The sequence below is a fragment of the Cebus imitator genome, unplaced genomic scaffold, assembly GCF_001604975.1.
Source record: "Cebus imitator isolate Cc_AM_T3 unplaced genomic scaffold, Cebus_imitator-1.0 Scaffold149, whole genome shotgun sequence".
Lineage (NCBI taxonomy): Eukaryota > Metazoa > Chordata > Mammalia > Primates > Cebidae > Cebus > Cebus imitator.
The window spans coordinates 4,293,383-4,320,535 of record NW_016107464.1 but is presented as its reverse complement, the minus strand read 5'-3'; the positions used below and the strand labels follow the sequence as shown (position 1 = coordinate 4,320,535).

The 27,153-nt window shown below is 48.0% G+C and overlaps 1 protein-coding gene across 1 annotated transcript in view; it reads left to right on the top strand.

Moving 5' to 3' along the window:
* Nucleotides 1–27,153, top strand: part of SHB (SH2 domain containing adaptor protein B) — a 151,781-nt gene that overhangs the window by 66,208 nt on the left and 58,420 nt on the right. The gene's annotated exons all lie outside the window — the stretch shown is intronic.

Genomic DNA, 27,153 nt, shown 5'->3' with positions numbered 1-27,153 from the left:
TGTTAGGATTGGGTGGGAAGGGCGGTGGGAGCAGGTGCAGCAAAGGGTATGGCCTAGCCCCAGGCTTTAAGGGTGGAGTTGGAAGGAATTGGAGGCTCCGGCCTAGGACAGAACCCAAGGAAGTCCTTTATTTAGCTGCAGGGGACTCAGAACTGTGAAAAGCACCCACCTGGGGCAGGCCCCTAGGCCTTTGGCTCACCTATCCCTGCCTGCTTCTCACTCCCATCCCCAGCACAGCCCAGGCTGAGTCTCAGAGGAAACTAGACAATATTTTTAATCATTGTATAATTTACATCCAGAAATTAGGAGGAAGGGCTTGGTCTTTATTAATAGCCTCAGCCTATTTACCCCCAAGACTTGAAACTAATTTTCATCTGGACCAGGATTTGTTGTAAATTCCCAAGGCTCCATACTAATAAAAAGTTTCCGGCTGCCTTTTGGGCCTCAGCCCCATCCCCTGGGCTTGGCTCCCAAATTTGTAGAAATGTATGATTTCTTGGGGTGAGAAGGGGTGGATCTTAAAACTCATGGTCTCCACCCTAGGGAACTTGAGGCAGGCAGGGTCTTGGAGTCCTCAGGAACTAGTACTGCAGTTAAAATACAGTCTATTTTTAGCTCACTTTTTAACTGAACTTTTTAACAGTATGCGATGCTGTTGGAAAAGCTTGAACTCGGGTATTAGAACCTATCCCCTCTCTGGAAATCTTTCTTAGAGTGAGAATTTTAGAGCTGAGCTAGGTTGGGGGGCTAGACAGAGGGTGATGGGGTTGGGATGAAGGGGATATGGGAGGAGGGTTCTCCTAGCTGTCCCGGGAATAGTGGCCTGAGCTCAAGTCCTAGCCCAGGGCCCCTTCCAGTCACTACGATGTCTTCTTCTTATATGGCTCATGTGATTTGGTAGTGCCCTTGCAAAGCAAGGCCTCCTGCCCTGCCTTCCCCTGCAGGAACCCTATCCAGGTCCAACATTTGCTCTGCCTCTAAGTCCTCTTTATGCAGGGAGTGATGATGGCCTTTACACCTCTGTTTAAGCATCTAGGAGGAAAACTTCCTTGTTTCAGGAAATCTATGGCTTTGTGGAAATTTCTAATTAATATTGTCAGATTGTTGGCATTTCTTTAATTTCTTTCAACACCTTGGCCTTCAGTTATTTGTGTGGGGTTAATGCTATCAGCATATATATTTATTTCTCATTTTGCTCTCCCATATCTCATTTCATCCTCAGAACAACCTGGAGGGCAGTCCTTGCTATCCTTTTTTTAAGACAGACAAACTGAAAACCAGAGAATCTAAGTGGCCCACCGGGGTCAGCCAGCAGTAGTTCCAGGACTCGAGCGAGGGTCTCTTTGCTATATCGTCAGTCCCTGTCGACTTCCCCTCCCTTCCATTAAAAAGAGTCTGTGCTCCAAGTCAGGTCCTGTGAGGTGGGATCAGGGTGGATGAAAGTCACGCATCACTCCTGCTCTCTAGAGCTCCTGGGGAGGACACAAATGATCTTTTCTCTTCTCTCCTCTTCGTCTCCTTTGGCCTCTTATCTACAGAGGTCTCAGCAGGTAAGTGTAGGTGAACTGCCAAGGGCTCAAGTCATTGTTCTAACTCCACAGTGTGCGCTGGGAGAGAGCCTTTCTGCCGGTGAGCACGTGACTCCCCAAAGAAACAAACTTCTGGGGCCAGCCAGCCTCCTTCTCACTCTAAGAGGCTGCTTGTGCCTCTGTATCAGTGGCACCTCGTCTCACCATGCATCGAGGCAGGACTGCAGACCTAGCTTGGAGAATATCCAACCCAAATGTCCTGGACATGGCTTCCAGGTCAAAGCATCCAAAGAGTTTGGCCTGGAGAAGCTGTCCTTGGCTGAAGGTTGGAACTGGCCAGGCTCTCCCCAGCCCACAAAGAGCCTTGCATGTCTTCACATTCAGGGTGAGGAAAGGCATAATTGTGTCTGGAAAGAGCCCTGGGTTTGACACTAGCCACGGAGCTGTAATTATCTTCTTTAATTACACGATGGTGCGTTTGCCAGGAAGATGTGCTTGACGATTATCTCCTCTCTTGACAAGGGTGGTTCTGTCTCCCTTTGTAAGTACTGATGTAAACACACAGGCTCACTTGAGATTTCAGGATTACCAAAGAACCATTCAGTTGCCTACCTAAGGACCCCTGCCTTTTGGAGGAGAAAAGGGCAAGCCAGGTATCAGCCATGCAAGTGCTTTCTTGCCTGCTGCTGAAAAAGAATGTCCACTTTCCCCTGAGTTGACTTGATCTCTGAAACTGAAAAAAAGAACACACTTTTCCCTGATGCTTAAAAGAAAGAAAACAGGAAGAGCAAAAAGCCATGTAACAACAATGGGTGTGTTTACATACCAAGCACATCCCTGCTTATTTGATTCTCACACCACCCTGGCGAGGTAGGCAGGGCATGTGGTGCTATCTCCATCATATAGATGGTGAGATGAAGTCTCAGAGAGGATAAGGGACTTTCCCTAAGTCACACAGGAAACCAGGACTAAAGCACCCTGACTATAAGCCAGGCTTTGGCACCTGCAGGGCAGTATTTTGGTTGATTTTTGTGAGCTCCCTCAACCCCAACTTGCTCTGGGGCTCATGTGGCAAGTAAAGCCCCTCAGCCTTGAGGGGCTTCTGAGGGCCAAGTGCCATGCACTGTATAGGACTGAATTGAGGGGCAGCCGCCAAAGACTTCAGAGGCCAAATCACACTACATTCTCCAGTGGAATGTACAAGTTAGCCAGCATTGCAGACAGAATCAGCCCACCTAGCATTGGAACAGCCCTACCGGGGAATCAGCACACAATGCAGAGGATGGGAGGCTTGGTAGAATGCCCCCCCCCACCCCCCAGTCTCTGCTCACCACACTGGGTCAGGGTGAAGGGCAGGCTGCCCTGAAGACCCATGAGTGCAGGGCCTTCCAGGGTCAGTTGGTGCCTTCCAGGGTCAGTTGGTCAACATGGAGAAACAAGGGCAAGATGGTGGGCAGTGGTGAAATGCAAATTCCTAGGCCCCATCCTGTAGTGGCTCTCACTGAAGCCCAGGAACCTGCATTATAATACATGGCTCCATGGTTCTGGGACAGATGGTCCCATGTTTAGTGAGTCCCTGCTTTAGCAGAGGGCTCAGGCCTGGGGTCTCCTTCAATTCTTGAAGCTGTGGCCTGGCCTGGTCTGGTCTGGTCTGCCAGCAGTGCCAGTTCTCCGTGATTTCTCCCTCCCTCTCCTTTCTCTCTCCACTGCATGGCGGGAGGGATGGACATCCATTCTGTTGTTTCCTTGAAACTACCTGTGCAAGTCCTGAGGACTCAGCCCTGGAGCTATGGAAAGGAATGAAAACCACCCGCTCAGGTGTTGCGCCCCAGCCTTGTGGCTCTTCTTGTCAGCCTTCACAAAGCTATGATTCTTAGGGGAATCTTGTAAATCTCTGAATGGCCAAATAGAACAGGGCTGGGGGTAGAGGGCATGGGGTGGCTAGTGGGGAGAGTCATGAGTCAAAGGGCACAGGAGTGAATCCCAGCTCCTCTGACACCTGGTTTGAGCTTGGACAAGGCATTGCCTCAGTTTCTCGATCTCTGAAGTCAAGGCTTCAACCAGATCCTGAGATGACTTTAGTGCTAACCTGCCCTGGTAGTAGGGACAGTCACACAAAGACATGCTGGCTGCACACAGGGACATGATCTCCTAAAACACAGAAACCCCCACATGCTGCTGATGGCTTGGCTGCTGCCGAGGCTGCCTTTGTTCAGTCAGACCCTCTACTCAGTATGTGGCACTTGGTGTCAGCAGCTTCCATTCAGCACTCCAGAAACCTGTTTATGAGCTAAAGTCACACTTGCCTCCCTGGGGGATATCTTTCCACAGAAGCCTACTTCTGAACGGGGCCTAATTGCACCATGTATACCTTTAAATAATTTTTTTCAGTGTATTTTAAAGAGCTGTCATTTTACACGTGCATCATTGGAGTAAAGTGGAGCAGCCATTTGAGCTCCTGGGTACCCTGAGTCTGTAGCAGGCTTTCTTCACCCCTCACAGGGGAAAGACCTCGGAGGAGAGAAGCTAGGAAGTTTGAGAACAGAGTGAGATCAGCTCGCTTACTGGTCTCAGCCCTTCCCAGATTCCTTCTCACTGTCCCTTGATGAGTTTCCCAGGACTGGCTAGATCATGTTACTCTCCTGCTCAGAGATCTCCGCTGGGTTCTGCAGATGTGAGTCCAGACTTTCCTCAAACCCTACACCTCCCCCAAACCCTACACCTCCCCCAGCATCCCCCTAGAGGATTCCCAGGGCAAGGCAACGCCCCAGCACCCCCTTGCTTTCCTGTGTAAATGCTCACTGTCCTCTTGACTGAGGGGCCTGTAATCCCACAGGGACTTTCTCCCTCTTGTTCTGCCTTGCTCTTGAGTTCCTCCAGCAGCCTGGGCAGGGCCTGAGTGACTCACAGTGGGTTCCCCAGAGCCCAACACAGAGCCTGGCTCTTGGGAAGAGCTGGTTGAAACTGGATGAAAAACAAGCCTTTCCTCAGCTCCCATCTCAGCCTTGCCTTTGAAGTCAGTTTAATGGCTGCAAACCTATTAACCATTGTACTGTTGGATTTCCTGTTTGTCCCTGAAAAATAAGCAGTCAAAATAGGATTTTGAGGACAGGCACGGTGGCTCACACCTGTAATCCTAGCACTTTCGGAGGCTGAGGAAGGTGGATTGCTTGAGACCAGCCTAGACAACATGGTGAAACCCCATCTCTACTAAAAATACAAAAATTAGCTGGGCATGGTGGCATGTGCCTGTAGTCTCAGCTACTCAGGAGGCTGAGACAGGAGGATTGCTTGAGGCCAGGAGGTGGAGGTTGCAATGAGCTGAGACCGTGCCATGGCACTCCAGCCTGGGCAACAGAGCCAGACCCTGTCTTTAAATAAGTAAACAAAATAGGATTTTGAGACCATCAGAACATGTGCTTTTTGGATTTTAAAACAGGCAATGCAGGGACCATGTGTCTGGCCTTGGGGGTGGTGGGGGAGGTTGTGAGTCTCTGGGGCACCTGCGGTTCTGGGAAGTTTACCGTTTATGGAGCCTTGGTGGTCAGGAAGCCCAGGCCAGCAGGATAGCGGTCCGGCTCAGTACTTTGATGCGGCCCTGGCCCTAGTGTTTCCCTCCCTCCTCCTTCCAAGCTGCCTGCTGCTGGCCATGTAACTCAGAGCTCAGAGCAACAGGAATGCTGTAAATCCCCATCGCGCTCCTCTTTACAAGAAGACAGTTGGGCGCGGTGGCACTTTACAAGGGAAAGCAGCTCTGCCATAGCAGAATGCAGTGAGTGCCTGTCACACGAGAGCTGTCCTGCCTCTGCCTCTGCCTCTGCTTGCACGATTGGACACAGCAGATGCCACTAGCCAGGAAGAAGCATTGCTCTTGTTCATCCCCATCCCATTCCAGGGCCCTCTGCCCCTTAGTGGGGTCTCCTCGTGGGCCTTGAGTCCCCAGTGCCTTATCCTTTCTCCCACTTAACCTTGTCATACAGTGAGAAGCTGCTGTCTCCCTGGACAGCTGTTGTTTGGCAAGCTGGCCATCTGCCCCAAGGTGAGGGAGCAGGGTGCCTTGGCCTCCATGTCTGTAATGTGAGAAGTACAGGGCTCCAGGCCTGAGGAGGATGGAGCTGGACAGTCCAGAAGGCCAACCACAAAGATCAGATAACTTGGGCAGCAGTCCTTTAGGGGTTTGCTCACTTTGCATTCATTTTGCATCCTCCTGTGCCAGCTCCTAAGCTAGGCGTCCAGAGATTGACACAAACGAGACCCAGGCCCCAGCGAATGTGGACTCAGGTCTGACATATCTTGAGCTTTACTTTGTGCTGTGGGCACCCCTGCAGAGATATTTTGATCACTGGGGTTCCAGGGGAAGAGGAGGCAGTAAAGGCTTCCAAGGCGTTGGAGCTTGGCCTAAGTCTTGAAAGATGAGCAGCCCAGGATGGAAGGGGCTGTCTAGGCAGCAGTCCGAGCTCAGACCTGGAGGAGAGGACTAGCTAGCGGCTCTGGGGACCCACTGGTTGTTTCGTAGGTGCTGAGATGACACCTGAGTTGGGTCCTGAAGCTAACTCAGAGGTGGTGCCATGTAGAGAAGAGGGAAAGGATGGCTTTGCAAATGGAGAGACAGCCTGTGGCTGGCATGGCTGCAACTTCAGGAACTTGCAGAGTGGAGACATGTGACTGCCCAGATTCTCAATGCCCAGTTCATAAAGGGCTCTCTGAGCCCCCATGGGGGCTTGGACTATATCCTCAGGACTATCTGGAGTTACTGAACCTTCACCTGCTCCCACCTACCTCCCACCTATCAGCTTGCTATTTCCCTGACTCAAACTATTGAGCTCATTGAAATCCCACTGACACCAGGCAGGCATACAGATTTACCATGTAGAGCCTCTGCTTTCAAACCTGGGTCACGTTGGAAAATTAGTCCAGGATAAGAAGGTAGATATGGAGAGTTGCAGGGCAGTTAGAGCCAGCACTGGAAATATCTTAAGGCCTTTGGTGATTAATTGACATATGAATTGGACAGATAATCAGTGCTACTTTGGGACACCAAAGGGACAGAATTCTTCTCCAGGATGGTTAGGGACTACACTAGAAGGAGGTGAGATCTAGGTCCAACCTTGAATGCCTTCGGGTGTTGAATGAGGAGCTGAAAGGAAGGCCATTGCTGGGGAGGTGGGGACAAGCAGGCTCCAACCTTGACCCAGAGCCGACTCATCAGTGGACACTCTGTGCCTGTCCAGCATTAGGATATGGGGAGCCAGCCAGTGCTATAGAGATAAGAGCTCTAGACTCTCACCTAAGTGTTCATTGACTCACCAAATAATTTTTTTTTTTTTTTTTTTGGGGACGGAGTTTCGCTCTTGTTACCCAGGCTGGAGTGCAATGGCGCGATCTCGGCTCACCGCAACCTCCGCCTCCTGGGTTCAGGCAATTCTCCTGCCTCAGCCTCCTGAGTAGCTGGGATTACAGGCACGCGCCACCATGCCCAACTAATGTTTTGTATTTTTAGTAGAGACGGGGTTTCACCGTGTTGACCAGGATGGTCTCGATCTCTTGACCTCGTGATCCACCCGCCTCGGCCTCCCAAAGTGCTGGGATTACAGGCGTGAGCCACCGCACCCGGCGACTCACCAAATATTTTTTTAAAACTGCTGCTTTATTTAGGCTCTGAGCTCCTATGTACATGATCACAGAATTCTGCACAGGTACAGGCCTCAGGCCTGAGTGAAGGGCCCTCCACCCGAGGGCTGAACAGGCTGCAAGGTTGTCTTCCCTACGTGCTATTTCTCCCTGTTGAACAGGCTTCAACCATGAGAATCAGCTAAGCTCAGACTTTATGATCCAGGTGAGAAACAGGAAAGTTCATCCCTGGTGTGAGGGAAGAGGAGGGGTCCAGATGCTCCTGGAAATGGAGTTGCTTCATCCAGCCTGTGGACAGATGGCCTGGCAGCTTCCTTGGGAGGCTGCACTGTGTCCACTCAACCTGCAGACCCTGGCCGACTGTGGGCACACAGAATGGCTGCAGTCATTTCAGCTTGGACATTATTCAAAACCACCATTTCAGGTTGTCCACCACATAGAAAAATCTCCACAAAGCACCCTGGTACATTTCATTTTAAACGGCGGGAACTGCCTGGTGAACCCTGTAAGAGGAATTAGTTGCAAATTAAACCCCCAGGAAACAGAATGATTTGACCTATTATATGGCATTGTTGGGTGGAAGCCAATTGGATGTTGAAAGACATCTGCCTAAGATGGTGATTTGGGTCTCAGAGCAATTGATCTTAAACCCCTCTGGCAGATGTAAGGTAGTGCCATCAAGGGTCCTCAGAATCGTGACCTTCTCTGCAGAATAGATGAGAATGACAGGAATCAGCCAGCATGGAACGAGACCCCTGCAGGTGCTGGTGGCTTTTTGGATAAGTTTGTCTTCTTCCTCCTCATTTTGAGCACCCTTTGTCTCATTGCTCCCTCTGCCCCCTAATATTCCTTCTGCTATTAATATACATGGCATTGACAGTGAGGAAAGCAAGCTAGGAAGGAGGCTTCTGACCAGAAGAGGAGGAATGAGAGTGTAATGGCCTTTGGGGTAATGCGAGACTCAGCAGGGCCTCTGAGGTCCTCTGCTCCCCAGGCTTGGAGCATGCTGTGACCCAGGCTGGCCTGTGGAGGAGACTTTTTCCAGACTGACAGCCAGTGGCCAGCCCCTCTGCCAGAGTTGGGAAAAGCAGGGCCTTCTTCCCATCAGCCAGGGGCACGTGGCTGGAATATCAGGCCCAGAGGCCAGCAGGTATACACAGCAGAGGAGGGCTCATGCTAAGAGGAGTTTAAAGATTCCTTGGGAGGATGGGGAGGGACTTCCCCAGGGAAGCATCCACCTCTTTGTCTCACCAGGACAAGGATGAGTCGGATGAGCTGGAGCCTCAGCAGTCATGTGGCCTGTGGCTGGTGCCTCCCTCCGTCAGGGGACGTGAGTGAAATCTGAAGTGCATGTCTGTGTGGTGGCAGCTGTAACATGACAGCTGCCGCCCGCCTGCCCTTCCCCCAGCCTGTTCTCGAGTGAGGAAGCTTGTCTGGCAGCGCCAACTCAGCTGTCATCCCACATCAGTTTTTGTAGGTTCCCAGCTAGTGGAAAAGTGCCAAACGCAAGCAGATGATGTACTTAATGAAACACTCAGGAAGAACGCTTCAGTTCCAGATATAAGGGGTTTGTGTGTCATGTTTCTGGGCCCTGGAATCAGATCTTGCCTTCTCAGCCTTGTCACAGAGTACAGGGTTCTTCACCTTTTAGGGTGAATATAAAAAAGATTGCATGATGAGGTAGAAGTTTATGCTGTCGAAGGACAGCATACATGACTGATATAATGAAAGAAAAATGAAATGAGACGTCTTCTCCATTTGTGCATAAACCGATTGACTGGGAGTCATTTATACCAGATGTCAGCTAGAAGGAAGGTTGTGTGTGTGTGCACTCTGTGTATATTCCTCATACGTAACATCTGCATGGAGTTTTATGGTTTACAGGGCTCTTTTATATACCATTTGTTTGGTTTTATTTTAAACAGCCCCATGATGTTGATATTAATATCCTCCCCACTCCACAACAGAGATTGCCAAGGCTCTGCTGGGGCAAATCACTCCCCAGAGGGCATAGGCTGAGAGGCGGCACAGCCAGGGTTTGAACCCAGGTCTCCTAAGTCCAGTTCCAAAATGTACTTACTGGTATTTGGAATTGCCAATGTATTTCATGTGTGGAATTGAAGGGGAAGTAATCAGTCAGTTGAGTTACATTTGTATTTATTCTAACCTGATCAAGTTTGAATGAGGAGTAGGACACACGAGAATAATATTTATATGCACAGTGCTCTTCATTGGTTACTCTTTGAGATCTGCTGACATCGTTTGGCTTTTGAGGAGCTGGAAGCACAGAGAAGTTAGAGGATTTGCTGGGGTCACGCAGCTTGGAGTGGCCAGCTGAGGATCCAATCCAGATCTCATGGTCACTTTCTACTCTCTAACACTGCAGTGTTGTTTTAACCATATATAAATATAAAGTAACAAAGGGATAATATGAAAAAGGGTGATTCTGTAAATAAATGAAACCACTGAGGTCAATTGGCCGCCTATGGTTCGATCATTTTGTAGACAAGCTGCAAAGGAGAGGGACAGCTGTCTGGGGTCTCCCAGCAGCAGCCAGGGCCAGGCTCCTGACCACAGCCATGTTCTCCCATTCCCCTCCTGGGTCTCAGCTTCAGGCATTTCTTCACAGTCTTAAGTTTTTTGTAGGTCTTTGAGCCAATATACAGGAATACTCTTGGAGTTGATCTCAGTTCTGTATTGCAATCTTCCTAGTTAGAAGAGAACCTTAAAACTCCAAAGTTCAGGCAAATCTTCCCTACCAAGTGAGGCTGTAATCTCAGGCTTATTCAGAAATTCTGTATTTCTCAGCAGTGAAGTCCACATTCACACTCCCCAGTTATTTTTAGGTGGGAACTTCATATTTTCTGTTTCATACCACATTGGCTTCCCTGCCTAACAGGTTATATTTTCTGTCTCGCGGTAGTGTTGGAGTGGCCTTATTTTTAGCTCGGTTCATTTTTCTTCCTGTGACTTCCGTTTTCTTGTTTAACACACACACGCACACACACATTCACGTAGGCATCCGTTCCCATCGCACTTTCCCTGCCAGTTCTCATTCACTTGGTCACAAGACTTCATCCAAAAGGCAAGTGTTAAGCCTCATCTCATTCCAGGAAGAAAGGAAGAAGAAGAGCCTTCAGCAAATCTCAAGAATCTACTTGTAACACAGGCTGCTGCTTGTCATTTTATTAAAGTCTTTTCACCTGTCACTCACCTCGTCTGCCGCTAACTCCTGGTTGAGACACTCTCTTGAGCCCCCTTGCAAAGAAAACCTATTGACTACGGTTGGGGGGATGTTCTCAGAGGCTTGGGTATTAGGCTTCTAGAGGGCCTAGAGTGTGTGTGTGTGTGTGTGTGTGTGAGAGAGAGAGAGAGAGAGAGAGAGAGAGAGTGTGTATGTGTGTGTGTGTGTGTGTGTGTGTGTGCGTGCGCGCGCTCGCATATGTGTATGTATATGGTGCTCATCAGACCCTGTTTCTATCCCTGACACCTGTAGCATTTGATTCTGGCTGCAGGCACCCCACGGAGGGCCCTTGCCTGTGGTCCATTGGTTGGTGACCCTTGTTGGTGCTGTTTAGTTCGTTTATACCATGCTGTATGGTGGCAGGCCAGTAGTGAGAATCTAGTCTAAAATGTTAGGACACAGCCAAGGAACATGACTTACCCAGTCCCCTGCATGGGATAAAGTACAGGGCAGACCCCAGGCCTCTGCTCATCCTGAGTCCTCAGAAGCCTTCAGTGGCTCCCTGCTGCCCCTCCAATGAAGTGTGAGCCTCTTTAGCCTGGTGGTGCTTGAGCAGGTGACTTACTTAACTAAATAGCCACAAAGAAGACCACATTTTTAGGCCGTGAGCTGCTCTGAAACTGGACCAGGTTTTTATCTTTTATTTATTTATTTGTTTGTTTGTTTTGAGATGGAGTTTTGCTTTTGTTGCCCATGCTGGAGTGCAATGGCACGATCTCAGTTTACTGCAGCCTTTGCCTCCTGGGTTCAAGCAATTCTCCTGCCTCAGCCTCCCGAGTATGTGGGACTACAGGCATGCACTACCATGCCCGGTTAAATTTTGTATTTTTAGTAGAGACGGGGTTTCACCATTTTGGCCGGGTGGTCTTGAACTCCTTCCTCTGCCTTCCAAAGTGCTGGGATTACAGGCATGAGCCACCCTGCCCTGCTGGACCAGGCTTTTATTGTTCAGTGTTTCCCCATAAACCAGCAACAACGGGACTCGGGAGGGGAAGAGTGAGCTAGTAAAGTGATTTGTTGTTGACCTCCTTTTTCACCTTCTCTAGCCACATGGGTTTCCAGAGTCGGGACTCTTAGCCTATCTTCCTGAAGCACGTTTCTGGTGTGGGAGCCTAGAACCCCCTGTTAATATGTGGAAAAGAACCTGTCGTGGTGCTGCCTGTAACCCCTTCAGATCCCTCAGTGAGGCATTGCCTCTTCTGAGCAGGCCTCTGATCTCTTTTACCCCCAGGCATACCTCCCTCCACAGAGCATGGCCTGCGGGTTATCATCCATTTCAGTTTGATTTTTGGCTCAGAGCTTTGCTGATCAAAATTGGGTGAAGGGCATCACTTTGCCTTGTGACTTAAAGGGCATCAAGCTTCCAGGAGAGTGGCCATCCTTTGCAGTGAAACCATGGGTCCCAAAAAGTTGTTAGGCCTGTTCTTGTAGCTGCGTTTTTAGGGAAAGCTTTCATCATATCCGTGCTGAGACCATAACCATGGTTCTTTAATGTGTCTTTAAATATTGAGTACCTCTGTGGATGACCAGGGTCATGTTTGAGGGCATTTTATAATTAAAATGTACAGCTTGGAGCTAAAAAACAAAACATAATTTGTTCCAAATTTTATTTTCTAAACTTCAAAATGTATGAACATTACATGAAGTGAAAACTGTTTAGAAATACTCATGAAAGCAGAAGCCTGTTTGGCCGGAATGTTAAGTAGAAGTTGGTGGAATTCCATGACACAGTGCTCCCCAAAAGCATGGAGCCATGTGGAGGGCATGACAGACTCTGATCAGGAAAGCGAAGGTGGGAAATCCTAGCTCTGCCATTCCAGCTCAGGTATCTGCCCTCTCAGTCTCAGTCCTAGGGGTCGTGTAGAAGTGCTGGCGCTGTGCCTGGTTCCACATAGGCCCTCAACAAGTGCTGTCACAGATACTGATAATACCAAACAGGAAAGTCTTCATGTGCCACATTTGCAACTTCCTTTTAAAATTTTAATTATCACATTAAGTAATACATGCTCTGAGTAAGAAGATTCAGCATACAGGTATATAGGAGGTAAAAAGTGAATCCCTCCAGAGACCAGGATTGTTAATTATTTGTTATGTTTTCTTATAGCCCTTTTCCCATTCGCTTACAAAAGTACACATCTGTGCATATCTACAAACACAGTTTTCAACATAAATGCTATCCTACCAAACATGGTTCTTCATCACAGATGTTGTCTGAGGTCATTCGTTGTATTGAATGATTCTGTGTGACTACAGCACAGTGTATTAAGTTGTTTTCCTGTTGATAGACTTGTAGCTTATTCCTAGTCTCTGGTCCCTTCATTCTGGGCTCTCTTCATTCTGTAGCAAACATTTGTGAGCATTTATTTCTGCCTGTTGGTCTGGATGATATTTCTGTAGAGTAGGTTTCTAAAAGTGGAAATTTAGGCCACAGAATATTTAATTTTTGTTAGCTCTACCAATGTTACCTCTTTAAAGGGCATTTCCAGTTTATACTCCTCCAGCAGTCTATGAGTACAGTTCCCATCTTAGAATAGACCAATGTTTTTTAAAACATTTGTTTTCTGTGCTAAATTCTGAATTTGCAAAAGGCTGTTTATGTTATTCCTTCCTCCAGTATTTACTGAGCATCTGCGGAGCTGGATTCTGCTCTGGGAATCACAGGGGATGTGTTAAGATGAATTCGACTGGCACTTGAACCCCAGAGGTGGAGTGGGGTGGGAGCTGAGCACACAAAGGGCTAGAAAATGGTAGAAGCTTCAAGGCTTTCAGAGTGGGGAAGACATGACAGTGAGGGTGTTGGATTCCTCTCTGGGCCCCTGTACAACCCTGCAAACTCTTGACAGTTTAGAGTACCTGGTGCTCTAAACTTAACAGAGGCTGAAACTTGAAGCTGGGGGCAGCAGCATGTCAGGTGGGGGCACCTGGAAGGTAACCCATTGGAACAGACCACCAGAGGAGATGAGGCTGTCTCTACTCAGGGTGCCTCTGCTCTCGTGTTTTGGAAGTTGATGACATCTTTCACACAGTATGGAACCTTTTCAGGGCCCTGAGGGAGGGGCTGTTCTTGTTTCTTCCAGCACAAAAATGTTCATTATCCAGATGTTTCCTTCCACGTAATTCTTGGGATGGTTGTATGGATGGTGTCATCTTTAACAGCTATTGACAGGAAAGAGCCGCCTACAAGTAGTTTTGAACAGTGGCAGCTTTCAGGTTCCTGGCTCTTCTGCATGGCATCCCACACACACCTTTTCCTTCCCCATTCCTCTTTTAAAACAAAAGCAAAAACAGCAACAATAAAATCACTTTAATAGGGTTTCATGTGCTATAACACCAAGACATACAAGATGTGCTGTTCGAGTTGGGAAGGCCATTAGGGTAGAAAGTGGAAGACACGGGAACTGTGCCGACTGCTCACTCCTCACTTTGTGACTTTGGCAAGGCCCTTCAATTTTGAGTTTCCCATTTCCCCACTTAAATGGAGTTGCCAGCTCTGTCTGCAATTAGGTGGTTACAAGAACCAAATAATGCAAAGGGTTTTGTGGACCATGAAGTGCTATGTGAAAGGAGGGAGTCTTGCTGTTAGTCGTTTTTGTTAAATTTTGGTTGGCCCCTGGCATGCTATCAATCGCTCCTGGGCTAGGTAGGGAGCCCCACTGAGATCCTTGGTTTCATGGTGGCTTTGCTACTGTTCAGTCTCCTGAAGGTAGAATTGGAAGTCCTCTTAGAGAACTGCGGTTCAGCTGTATGACTCGTTCTTTGGGGTCAGGAGAAGTGGCAGGCAGATTCCTCTGTATTGTGACAAAGGTAATTCCTCATAGACTTGACTGGGTTGATCCAGTGTTTGCAGGAACTTTGTATCCTAAGAAGAGAAATAGACAAGCAGCCTGTCTAAGGACCATCTTCTGGGTGTGTAGGGAAAGGGCTCTCCATAGAGGCAGGTATTAGGGTTCTCCAGAGAAACAGAGACCATAGAATGTGTGTGTGTGAGAGAGAGGGTGTATATGTGTGCGTGTACAAAGAGATTTATTATTAAAAAATGGATCGCGTGATTATGGAACCTGGCAAGGCCCAAGATTTGTTGGTAAACTAGTAAGCTGGAGACTCAGGAGAGCCAGTAGTTTCCTACCGGTCTAAGACTAAAAGCCTGGGAACCAGGGGAGTCAATAGCATAGTACAAATCTGAAGGCAGGAAAAAGGCCAGTGCCCCATGTCAAAGGCAGTTGGGCAGGAGAGTTCTCTCTGACTCGGGAAGGTCAGCCTTTTTGTTGTGTGCTGGCCTTCAACTCATTAGATGAGCCCCATCCACAACGACAGGTGTGCAATCTGCTGTGTTCAGTGTACCAATGTAAATGTTGATGTCATCCAGAAACACTCAGAATAATATTTGACCATATATCTGTGCACCCCATAGACCACAATCAAGTTGACACATAAAAGGAACTATCCCAGGCAGGAAGGCACAGCTTTGGATGGGAGAGAAACTTCTCAGTAGGCAGGGTTCTTGTTGCACATGGTGCTTGGATTTTGGAGGGGTTTGCTGGAAGGTGGTCAGGATGCTGAGGTCAGCATCCAGCATGCTGGTAGGATGGGTGCTCTCAACAGGTCCCCTTCCTCCTTAACTTCCTGAAACCACAGCATTAGCAAGTTATAAGAACAAGAAGAAGCCGGTGTGAATATCCACTCGTTATAGAAGCAGACTGAGGAACCCTGGAGTCAGAAAGGCCTCTGAGATCATCTGGTTCAACCCCTCTCATCTCACCTGCAAGGAATATTAGCCCTGATGGATTGGGCAGCCTGCCAAGGTCACACAGCCGGTGAGCGGGGAGCCAGGCTGGTCCTGGGCTGGAAGCTTCATCATCATTATCCAGAAGGCAAAGGTTGTCCCTCAGTCCCTGGGGGGATTAGTGCCTCTCTTGAAACAGTTCCAAATTAAGGAAGGCTGGGCAGAGCACTTGCCAAGATCCCAGCAAGTCACTTCCGCTGGGGCAGCTGTGCTGGGTACTGGGCACAGTGCTAACAGCACCCCTCAGCTTGAGGAGTGACCCTGTCACTAGCCCCAGGTATACAGGTGGGGTTTGACACTTTGGTTGGGAAGCCTGGTGTGTGGTGAGGGGGTACATCAGCCCAGGTAACCAGGGCCCCCAGGGTATATAGGTAGAGGGAAGGGTCTTCAGCAGAGGGCCCTGCTCTACTCTGGGCAGCTGGCACCCTGCCCCAACTGCCAGTTTGTAATCACTAAGCACCAGCCAGACCGGCACCAGCAGCCTGTGTTGGCCGCCCCTCTGATGTATCTAGAACATGCTGGATACCTCTTTGGTGGGCCACTCTCTTCTTCATGATACCACCCTGTGCTTTCCTCCCAGGCCGCCTGACCATGATGAATCCTGTAGGGACCTGCATGTGGTCAGATAAACCTCAGGGTTAGAGGGCAGGGAGCCTGAGATGACCTCAGTGACCCTGACTAATGACCAACTGACAGCCAGAGGGAGGAAGTGACTTACCTGGTGTCACTCAACCCAGTGGGACCAAGACGGAGCTGGAGCTGGGACTGTGCTCTTCCAATGCCTGCCTCCTTTGCTGACCTGAATGTGTCTGTGTTCTGTTGTCCCTGGTGGAGTGGAGGGAGCACTGACTTGGGCTGGAAAGGCAGTCGGTTAAGGACGTGGGTTTTGGAACCAGGATGCCTCTGTCCCTTCCTTGCTTGCCCTGTGGCTTTCCATAAAATGGCAGTGTCTTTGGGGTACCACCTCATGGGGTTGTCTTGAGAGTTAAACGAGAAGCTGGATGGCATGCACTTAGCACAGACCCCGGCATGCACTGTTTCTAGAATGGTGATTACTGCACTATTGACAGTTGACTCTTTCAGCCCTTGGCCCAACCACTGAGCTCTGAGCTATGAACTTGTAGCAGTCAGGTGAGGAGGGGCCTGGACACACTATAGCCCCTCTAAGACTTACTCTGTGGCACTTCTGTGAGAACTGCAGGTGAAGCTGCTTGGTGAGCAGGGAAGCCCCGCAGTGTAAGGGGTGTAGCAGTGACTGGTCTGGCATGAAAGCCTGTCCCCCGTGGCTTTACCTCATTAGCATGTGGCCCCAGGCCTCTCTAGAGGCAGACCTCACCATGTCAAGCAGGCTGGAAGATTGCGTGCGTGGGACACTGGCCCTTTGTGCAAGTGTGGTCTGTTGAGACTCAGAAGGCACAAGCCCAGATGCACATCTGCCTCCATGTGCCACAGCCCTGCGAAGTCCCTGCTGGGCCCTGGCTCTGTCTGCAGCACAGGGGTCCGGGATGCCTGCCCTCTCACGGTTGGCCTGAGGATACTGGTGCCACCCGTGCTAGCCTGACCCCTGCTCCTCATCCCAGTGGACGTGCCAGCATTTCCACGTCTGGGAGCTGTTCACAGGAGCGTGTTTTGCTTTCTGGAGCTGTGGGTATTCTCTGTCCACTTCTTGAAAGAGTGGAGCCCTAATTGTTTGGAGGACCTACCCTTCAGATTATCAGCATCTGTTACCACACCCCCATGTTTCCTGCCAGCTTCTTAAAGGGTTTTGTGTATGTGAAGCACAAACCCAGTGAGGGCTCCTGGTCTACCTTTCCCAGTTGCCTACCTTTAGATGCTGCAACCCTAGTCCTGGCATTCCAGACCCACCATAGCCTGGCCCCGCCTTCTTTGGGGGCCACTCCCTGTTTCCTTCTACCTCATGAGCATTAGGCTTAAGGCAACAAGAACCCGATTTTCACCTCCACATCCCCCAGCTTTTCTCTCTCCCAGACTTGGTTTATGCTTGTCCTGCCCCAGTTACCCTTTCTGCTGATAGCCTCATCTTCCTCCTCTCCTTGAGAGCCTTCTACACCTGGGCCTACCCCTCACTGTTGGTGACACCAGGCAGGTTTGTTGGCATCCCTGGCCCTCAAGGTGTCTCCTTGCGTAAAGACTTGAGAGTCTGTGAAATGCCACCTCCTCCCTGAAGTTTTACTGAATCCTAGCGCTGGATTTCCTTTTTGCCTCCTCCGAGCTGCTAGTACATGCAGCATTCTAGGGCCCTGGGAGCCAGGCAGAGCTAGGCTGTTCCTGGCTTAGCCTCTGCTTCTGTCTGAACCTTGGTTTCTGAATTATAAAATGCAGTATAACTCTTGCCTCTCTGTCTTGAGGATAAGGAGTAGTTTACTTCCAATGCCCAGGACATAGGACAGTGCCTGGCGCAGGCAGGTGCTCACTCTGTCCAACTGCGTGCTTACAGACGGTGGTGTCCCAATTCTCCTGCTAAGCCACAAGTTCTCCAGGAGGCAAGAGCCTTATCTAATGTCACAGGAGTGCTCAGCATCTGGCTTCAGGTCCAATGTGGCACATAGTAGGGGCTCAGTGGGTATTCAAGGAGGAAGAGCAGGCACCCCACTTGCCTGTGTAGGTGGATCTTACAGTGAACAAGGATTTAGAAAGCAGCCTCCTAAGTAGAAGTGGTTCCTTTAAAAGGAGTCCCCTTTAACCCCTGCCTTTGGCCCCCAGAGCAGCAAGCGCGCCTCAGTGAGTCTCCACGGGGGATGGCGCCAGAATGTGGGCCTGCAGCGGCTCCGATGCCTCCCGCACGCAAAGGCAGTCACTGGAAGATGCAGAGTGACGGCAGAGCTGAAGGACACGGCGTATCATTGCAGACAGCGCTCCACGGCGAGGTCTGAATAGCCTTTTTACTCACAGTGAAAGCAATTAGTTGTCATCAAGTTTGCAGACTTTGTCTCCCCTCTAGTAGTTCAGGCCAGAGGGGATCACGAGAAGAGCCTGTCCTATACCGATGACCAATGGAAGGGAGCAAACCCAGGCACCCTGACTGCAGACTTGGGCCTTTCCCTCGCCCTAGGGCTGAGCATAAAATATCCAGCAGTACAGCTTCCGCCGGGCAGCCACAGGCCCTGCTCTGCTTCCGAGGTGACCATTGTTCTTGTCCCACAGCCATGCTTCCTCGGTGCCCGCCCTCTGTTGCATGGGTGTTTCTGTGCTTGCCTGGAAAAGAGATGGCAGAAGAACTCCAATTAGTCAGTCTCCTGGCTCCTAGACAGCTCCAAAAACTAGACTAGATAGAGGAGGAGGAGGTGGGGCCTCCTGCCGTGTGACGGTTGGGGTGGCTCCAGCTCCATCTCTGAGCTGCCCTGCCCTGCCCTGCTCTGCCCTTGCTGGCCTGCAGCACACCCCAGAGGCCCCCTGCTGCCCTGTGCCACTCACCCTCAGCCTCCGAGGGACCCCTGAATTCAGATGTTGAAGCACCCTGGTTAGGGGGAGTATTCTTCTCTAGAAGATGTTTGAATGGTTTAGATGGGGAGAAAGTCGTCTCCCTTTCGATGTGGCACCTGGAACTTGGCTGGTTTTGTCACGTGTCTAATTAGGAAGAGCCACCTGCCACTCCCGCGGAGCTTATCACTCATTCCCTGGTGCCCGGTGTGCTTTTAACACCTCAGGGACTTGACTTCAGTAGTTGCCCTGGCCCCCAGAAGACCAGAGACAAGACAGACTGATTTAAAAAAAAAAAAGATGCCAGAAAGCATCTGGGAAAGGCCAGAGAGCCCTGGTCCAGGAGTTAAGGAGCCTGGGACCTAGTCCTTGTGACTTTCTTCCCTTCCCCAGGCCTTGGTTTCCCCTCTGTAAAGTGGGGTGACTAGACAGACATGAGATCTGCCCTGTGTGTTTTACGTTATGTACAAGAACTGACCTGGATGGCTCCCAGTTGGGGGTGTCAGATTGTCAAAGCGCCACTGAACTCGGGAGCTGTGCACCCAGAAATGGGAACAGTCTCCAAAGTTGGTGTTGGGACCCTCCCATTCCCAGTGCAGTGATGCCCTCTGAGGCTTTAGTCAGCAGGCCTTCTGTGGCTCTGCGGGTAAAGACAGCCTCGGAGGAGGAAGAGTCTTGGAGATGCGGCTCCAAAGAAGCCTCCGGGAGTGGTCATTGAAATGATAATATTCACTAAATGCCTTCTACACCAGGCACAGTTCTAAACATTTGATGTATGTGGATTCATTTAATCCTCGTAACATCTTTCTTCAGTGGGTGCTGTTGTCTCCCCTCTAGAGTTGAGGAAGCTCAGGTAACTTGCCCCAGGTCACCTACTGGAGCCAGGATTTGGGCCAAGCTGTCTGGTGGGATCGGCATTTTCACCCAGCATCCAGTCCTGCTGTGCCTGTTGGTTCATCTGGGCTGAGAACTTTGCCTCCTTCCAGGTGGTTGGCATGGGGCAATCCCAGTCAGTGGCAAGTGCATCATTCCAGTAATGCAGCCCTTCCTGACACCACCAGGGCCCTGAGCCTAATCTACCTGCAACCCTGGCATCTCAGGCACAGATCTCTGGTGGCTGCAAAGCCATGTGAAAGAGATCAGATGGCACACCTGGCATGCCCACCACTGGCAGAATAGAGGTTTCTTGGGCCGAGAGTTAGTGGCAGGGCCTGGGAATGGAGAGCCATACAATTCTACCTAGCTCTGTCACCCTATGATTAGGGAGTGGTATGAATTCCCAGATAAGCCCAGCTGGGAAAATTAGAAGTGAAGGGCCTACAGGTCAGCGTCTGTCATTTCCAGTGAGGCTCCTGCACGTCTGTGCCAGCCTGTGTCCTGCCCAGCTCCTCCCTGCCCAGAGGTTCCTGGGCATTGCTCCTTAAACATTCCTGGGGGTGCTGCCCTGCAGTACTTAAGGCCATCCAGAAACCCACTTCCATCTGCCTCCAGCATCATCTCCCACTGGGTACCTGTAAGTCCCCAACCCTCCTGAGCAACCTCATGTACACCTTAAGCTTCTGATTCCCTGGGCCTCTGCCTCGGTTATTCCTCTGTCTGGTACCCATTTTCTCTGCCACATCACTGTACCATGATCTCCTGTTTAAATTCTTTAAGGCCCTCTGAGATTCCCCTAATGGAAACCTGTCTCTTAGTTATCAAATTGGGGTATCAGGTCTGTTCCCATTAAGGGGCCTGAGCTGAAGTCTGTCCCTGTTTGGAGCTCTGCCTCTCCTACCAAGGGCTTCATGAAGGCCTTGTCCTCAGGTGAGCCATCACACCTAGCCCATCTTTGAAAATATATATTTGAGACTCTCCATAATGAAATGTTTAGGCATACCTCATTTTATATTACACATTGCTTCATTGTGGTTTGCAGATATTGCATTTTTTTTAATAAAATGAAGGTTTTTAGCAACCTTCTGTCAAGTAAGTCTGTCAGCATCATTTTTCCAAAAGCACGTGCTCACTTTGTGTTTCTGTGTCCCGTTTTGGTAATTCTCATAATATTTCAAACCTTTTTTACTATTATTATACCTTTTTTGGTGACCTGTGATCACCATATGTTACTATTTTACTATTTTGATGTTTCTATTATAATTGTTTTGGGGTACCACAAAGTGCACCCACATAAGATGGTGAATTTAGTAAATGTTATGTGTGTTCTGACTGCTCCACCGACTGGCCATTCCTCTCTTTCCCTCTCCTTGGGCCTCATAAAACACAAGAATGTTGAAATTAGGCCTATTAATAACACAACAATGGCCTCTACATTTTCAAAGGAAAGGAAAAGTCACACATCTCTCACTTTAAACCAAAACCTTAGAAATTTTTGGCCTAGTGGAGAAGGCATGTCAAAAACTGAGATCAGCCAAAGGCTAGGCCTCTTGCACCAAATAGTTAGCCAGGTTGTGGATGCAAAGGAAAAGTTGTTGAAGGAAACTAAGCGTTACTCCTGTGAATACACAATTGATAAGAAAGCAGAACAGCCTTATTGCCAATGTGGAGAAAGTTTGGTCTGGAAAGAAGCTCAAACCAGCCACAAATTCTCTTAAAGCCTAATCTGGAGCAAGGCCCTAATTCTTCAATTCTGTGAAGGCTAAGAGAGTGGAGAAAGCTTCAGAAAAGCTAACAGAGGTTGGTTCATGAGGTTTAAAGAAAGAAGCTATCTCCATAACATGGAAGTGCAAGGTGAAGCAGGAAGTGCTGATGTAGAAGCTGCAGCAAGTTATCCAGAAGATCTGGCTAAGATCACTGATGAAGGTGATCGGGCAAAACAACAGGTTTTCAGTGTAGACAAAGCAGCCTTCTATTGGAATAGATGCTATCTAGGACTTTCAGAGCCATAGAGGAGAAGTCAATGCCTGGCTTCAAAGGACAGGCTGCCTCTCTTGTTAGAGACTGATGCAGCTGGTGACTGTAAGTTGAAGCCAGTGCTCATTTGCCATTCTGAAAATCGTAGGGATCTTGAGAATTATCCTAAATCTACTCTGCTCTTGCCCTGTGAATGGAACAATAAAGCCTGGATGACAGTTCCTCTGTTTACATCATGGTTTACTGAATATTTTAAGCCCACTTTTGAGACCGACTGTTCAGGAAAAAAAGATTCCTTTGAAAAATATTACTGCTTATTGACACTGCTTCTGGTCACCCAAGAGCTCTGCTGGAGATGTACAGGAAGATGAATGTTGTTTTCATGCCTGCTAACACAACATCCATTCCGCAGCCCATGGATCAAGGACTCATTTCAACTTTGAAGTCTTATTATTTAAGAAATACATCTCATAAGGCTACAGCTGCCATAGATAGTGATTCCTCTGATGGACCTGGGCAAAGTAAATTGAAAACCTTCTGGAGAAGATTTACTATTCTAGAAGCCATTAGGAACATTTGTGATTCATGAAAGGAGGTCAAAATAGCCACATTAACAGGAGTTTGGAAGAAGATTCCAATCCTTGCAGATGACTTTGAGAGGTTCGGGACTTCAGTGGAGGAAGTAACTGCAAATGTGATGAAAATAAGAAGAGAACTACAATTACAAGTGAAGTCTGAAGATGTGACTGAATTGCTGGAATCTTAGGATCAAACTTGAACAAACAAGGAGTTACGTCTTATGGATGAGCAAAGAAAGTGTTTTGAGATGGAATCTCTTCCTGGTTAAGATACTGGGAACATTATTTAAATGACAACATAGGATTTAGAATAGTACATAAACTTCGTTGATAAAGCAGCAACAGAGTTTAAAAAGATTGACTCTAATTTTGAAAGAAATTCTACTGTGGGTAAAATGTTACCAAACAGCGTTTCGCTACACAGAAATTTTTTGTGAAAGGAAGAGTCAATCTATGTGGCAAATTTTATCTAATTTTAAGAAATTTCCGCATTTGAGGGAAGGGGCATGAAAAAAATTTCCACAGCCACCCCACCTTTCAGGAACTACCACCCTGATCAGTCAGCAGCCATCAACATCAAAGCAAGACCCTGCATCAGCAAAAAGATGACTCACTGAAGGCTCAGATGATTGTAAGCAGTTTTTGGCAATAAAATATTTTTTAAATTAACATATTACTTTTTTAAGACAGTGGTATTGCACATTTAATAAACTACAGTATAGTATAAATATAACTTTTCTATGCATTGGGAAACCAAAAAATTTTACAGGTGACTGCAACCATGCCTGGCTAATTTTTGTATTAGAGGTTGGATTTCACCATGCTGGCCAGACTGGTCTTGAACTCCTGACCTCAAGTGATCTGCCCACTTTGGCTTCCCAAAGTGCTGGGGTTAGAGGTGTGAACCACTGCACCCAACTTTGGTGAGGGTTTTTTGTTTGTTTGTTTCAGGGAGGCACAAAGTTGGTGAACACTGGAGCAAGTATAGCTTGTTGCTTGTGGACCGGGCAATCTTTTAAACCCTCATCAGATCCACTCAGGATTATCACCTGCTCTCTTTGAGCCCAGCCCTTGCCTTCTCCACATTCCCATGGGCAAGCCCCGCCACAGCCGCAGTCTGTGGGCAGCACACCTGCCTAGCCCTCCTGGTGAACAGGCCCAGGCAAGTTCTTAGGGTCCCTTTAAATTCTAACATTCTCTCATTCTAAAGAAAACACTTTATTCTTCTGTTCTTTCTATATATGTAGTTCCACTTATAAACCTTTCTGCTCCGGAGGTCAACAGAAACCCCCAGTCTGTTAATGTTTCTGCTTTCTACCTAAGAGGCATGAAATTACAGCCTGCCACCTAATATTAAAGATCATTTTGCATGAATGTATAGATGGTGATGTCCAGATAGCTTTTGATTGAAAACATATGGTCACAGACTCCCCTGTGAGATTGGTCTCTGGACTGTCATGGATTGGCCCAGCTGATAAGGAGGACAGGCCTGGTAGATAGGCAGGAGGCAGCAACATCTGGCGAGCTGGGCTGGCACAAGGGCCTTTGGTTTCCTGGGGCTGTTGGTGAACCTCTCCCAGGAGAGAAGATGCTCCCAAATGAGCATTTTCTCAGGGAAAGGGCTTCCTAAACACACACAGCTCCTAGAAGCCCAACGTGCTTAAAATCATATTTACTCTCCTGTGGCTTAAAATCATATTTGCTTTCATGTGTTCCTCTTCTTAATTACATTTTTTCTGCACTGGTGTCTTTATTCATTATTTAAAACAACTTTCAAAAATAATTATGGAGTAATCCCTTCTCCTCTACACAGTAGCTGTTTACCTTCCTGTATTAGGTTTTTCAGCTCTTGGTGTTGTGGATATCTGAACTACAACATTGCTGTCTTCAGAGTGTAGATATTACAGGCCTAATGTGTGATGTTAGTATTTACCAGTGCCCAGGCAAGGAGCAGAATTCCCTGTGGGGTCCTGCTCACATTGCCTGAGACTTGTTTAGAAAGCCTGCATTATGCTTTGCCCTCCACTCGTAAAAAATCTTGTATTTTACTTGTTAGCTAAGCATAATTTCATGCATGCTTTTCCATGTCACTACATAATCTTCAGATTTATCATTTTAATGGCTACTTAATATTCCATCCAGTTAACATGCCATAATTTACTTAACTGTTCCCTATTGTTGAGGCCGTAATGAAAATTTGAATTCACCGTGTAAGATGGGGGAAGGCTTGTTTTAATTTTACCGTTAGAACATCCTCTGCTCTAACTGCATGCCATTACTCGCCCAGCTTTGGTAAGGCGCAGATGCTTCTGGACCAGTAAATCCTGCATGAGAGGTGTGTACACAAGTCCCTCTGATTTAATAGCTAATCTATTCACTGCACATGTTTTCCTTTAAGGCTGGTATTTATGTAGAATATCCGTCTCTTCTGAATATTGTTAACACTAAACTATGCATTTGGCATATTGTCCCAGATCCTTTATCACTGCTGTCAGGGACTTTCATAAAGTATCTGGAATTTGGGAGTAAACAGTGGTTTCTGGCTGTCAGTTCTCTTTCATTTATCCCACCACATTCACTGAGTATCTTGTTGTAGCGAGAGTGAGCAAAAGCACTCCTGGTTATCGGGGGGCCAACAGGAAGTACATCTGTGAATTGTTTGTGGTTCCTTTAGATTAAATGCCAAATTGCATGAAAAGTGCTTCATCATCTGTAGAGTACATGGGGTGGTTGCTAGTCCTGCTTTTGTGAAGGAGGGTGAAGAGGAAGGTCGTTTTCCCAGGTCAGTGCCTTCTTGGCTGCGGTATCCTCAGCCCCCATAATTCTGCAGACAGGAAGCTAGACTTCACTCTCAGAATCGAGGAAGACAAATGCAGGTGATGAGGACCCTACAAAGCAGTAAGTAGCAGATCAGATAGTTTAGTAGATTTAGTGATTTACGAAGTTGTCCACCATTCTTAACAGTTGGCCTTCACCTTAAAGTGACAAAGTCCTACCACTCGATAGCTTTTCCCTTCTCTTTTCCTGTTTCTCCTTCTGTAAAAAAGGAAGCATCATCCTCAAAACTAATAATGATCCCAGTTTACTCATGGGACCCAGTAAAAGCTGTGTTTGCCAGAGTATGGGACATTTTCTCATAGATGTGATATTAGGTGTCCTGAGAACTACATGGTGAGGAGGTTTTTCCCTTTTTATTCTTTCTCTTTCCGGAGAGAGAAAATTATTCATATTTGCCAGAGAAAGTGTCTGTTTGCTGATTGCATTTCCCACCAGCTCTCCAACACTTACACATCTCCCCTCTCAGCAGAGAAAGTAAGCCCCACGCTCAGCCTCCCAGCAGGCATCAGCACCTACCTCGGTGGTTCTCATTCATTCTGCTTAGTATCTATTTTTGGCAAAGAATAATGGCTCATGGGATGGTGATCTAAAGTCTACTTTTTAAATGAATTTATTTTATCTAAAAAGTGAGGCAAGATAAATAAAAATGGTAACCACCCAGTTACTACTGCCACCCAAGTGGTAGGCAGAAATGGCCCAAGTCATGAAGTCATATGACTAAACAAAGTTTGGGAAATACTAGCATAAAGTTAATTCATGTAAACACTAATGATCATGGGCACAGCATTCTTGGCTTCTGTTTCATCAGGGCGTGTGTCCACATGAGCTGCCCTGGATCATAAAGCCCAGTCTGAAAGCAGCTCTTTTGCTCGGAAGGGCTGATGTCATTTGTGTGCATTTTATCAGCTGCTCTTCAAGGAGCATAACTCCCGTGGCTTCTGCTATATCTTTATGCCATCAGAACTCTGATTTTGGGAAGGCCTCAAGAGAGCATTGAGCTCACTTATAGTCCTCAACCCCTTTTGCATCAAGCCTCACCTCTACTCCCTCACCTCCTTGGACCTGGTGCTCCAGACAACAATGACAGTGAATATTCATAATCAAGGACTATTAGCCCAAAAAAGAAAGTCAGACACATGCTGCAACATGGAAGAACTTTGAAAACACTATGAAACTGAATGATTCCACGTTATTCAGGATGTGCCTAGAGCGATCAGATTCATAGAGACAGAAAGTAGAAGGGTAATTGTGGGGCCTGGGGAGGGATAATAGGGAGTTGGTGTTTAATGGGTACAGGGTTTCAGTTTGAGAAGACGAAAACGTTCTAGAGATGGATGGTGGCAAAGATTACCAAAAGTGTGAATGTACCTAATGCGACTGAATTGTACATAAATCGTGGCTAAAGTGGTCAATGTTGGCTGGGGGCAGTGGCTCACACCTGTAATCCCAGCACTTTGGGAGGCTGAGGCAGGCAGATCATATGAGGTCAGGAGTTTGAGGACAGCCTGGCCAACATGGCAAAACCCCATCTCCACTAAAAATACAAAAATTAGCCAGGCTTGGTGATGCACATTTGTGATCCCAGCTATTCGAGAGGCTGAGACATGAGAATTGCATGAACCCAGGAGGTAAAGGTTGCAGAGAGCTGAGATTGCACCACTGCACTCCAGCCTGGGTGATAGAGTGAGACTTCATCTCAGATGAATAGAATAGAATAGAATAGAATAGAATAGAATAGAATAGAATAGAATAGAATAGAATAGAATAGGTCAATGTTATTACATGTATTCTACCACAATAAAAAATAAAGTAGGCAGCAAGCACGTTCTTTCCAGCCTCATTGCATTGGCTTGCCTTGGTCCTACAACCAGGAAACTGCCCCTCTCGTGTTTCCACTTGTCAGAGCTGACAGTTCAAATGCCATCTCCCTTCCCTCCCACCCTGCCACGCCCAGCCCTGCACTGAGCCCCCCTCGACACCAAGCATGATGGTAATTTAGGCACATGTTGTGTCTGCTGGGAACAGTGAGCTTCCTGAGAGCAACCTCCATGGTAAACCTTCCCCACATTCCCCACTTGGGCCATGCACGTAGTATCTATGATCAAACAGCAGGTCAAGTTTCCCTGTTCGACCAGGAATTGCCTAATTTTAGCATCCTAGCATCCATCTTTCCAGCTACCACTGGCCTCCCAGGACTGAGCAGCAGCCAAAAGGAGCACCTCCTGTCTGAGACCTCATCTAGACAGGCAATTACCC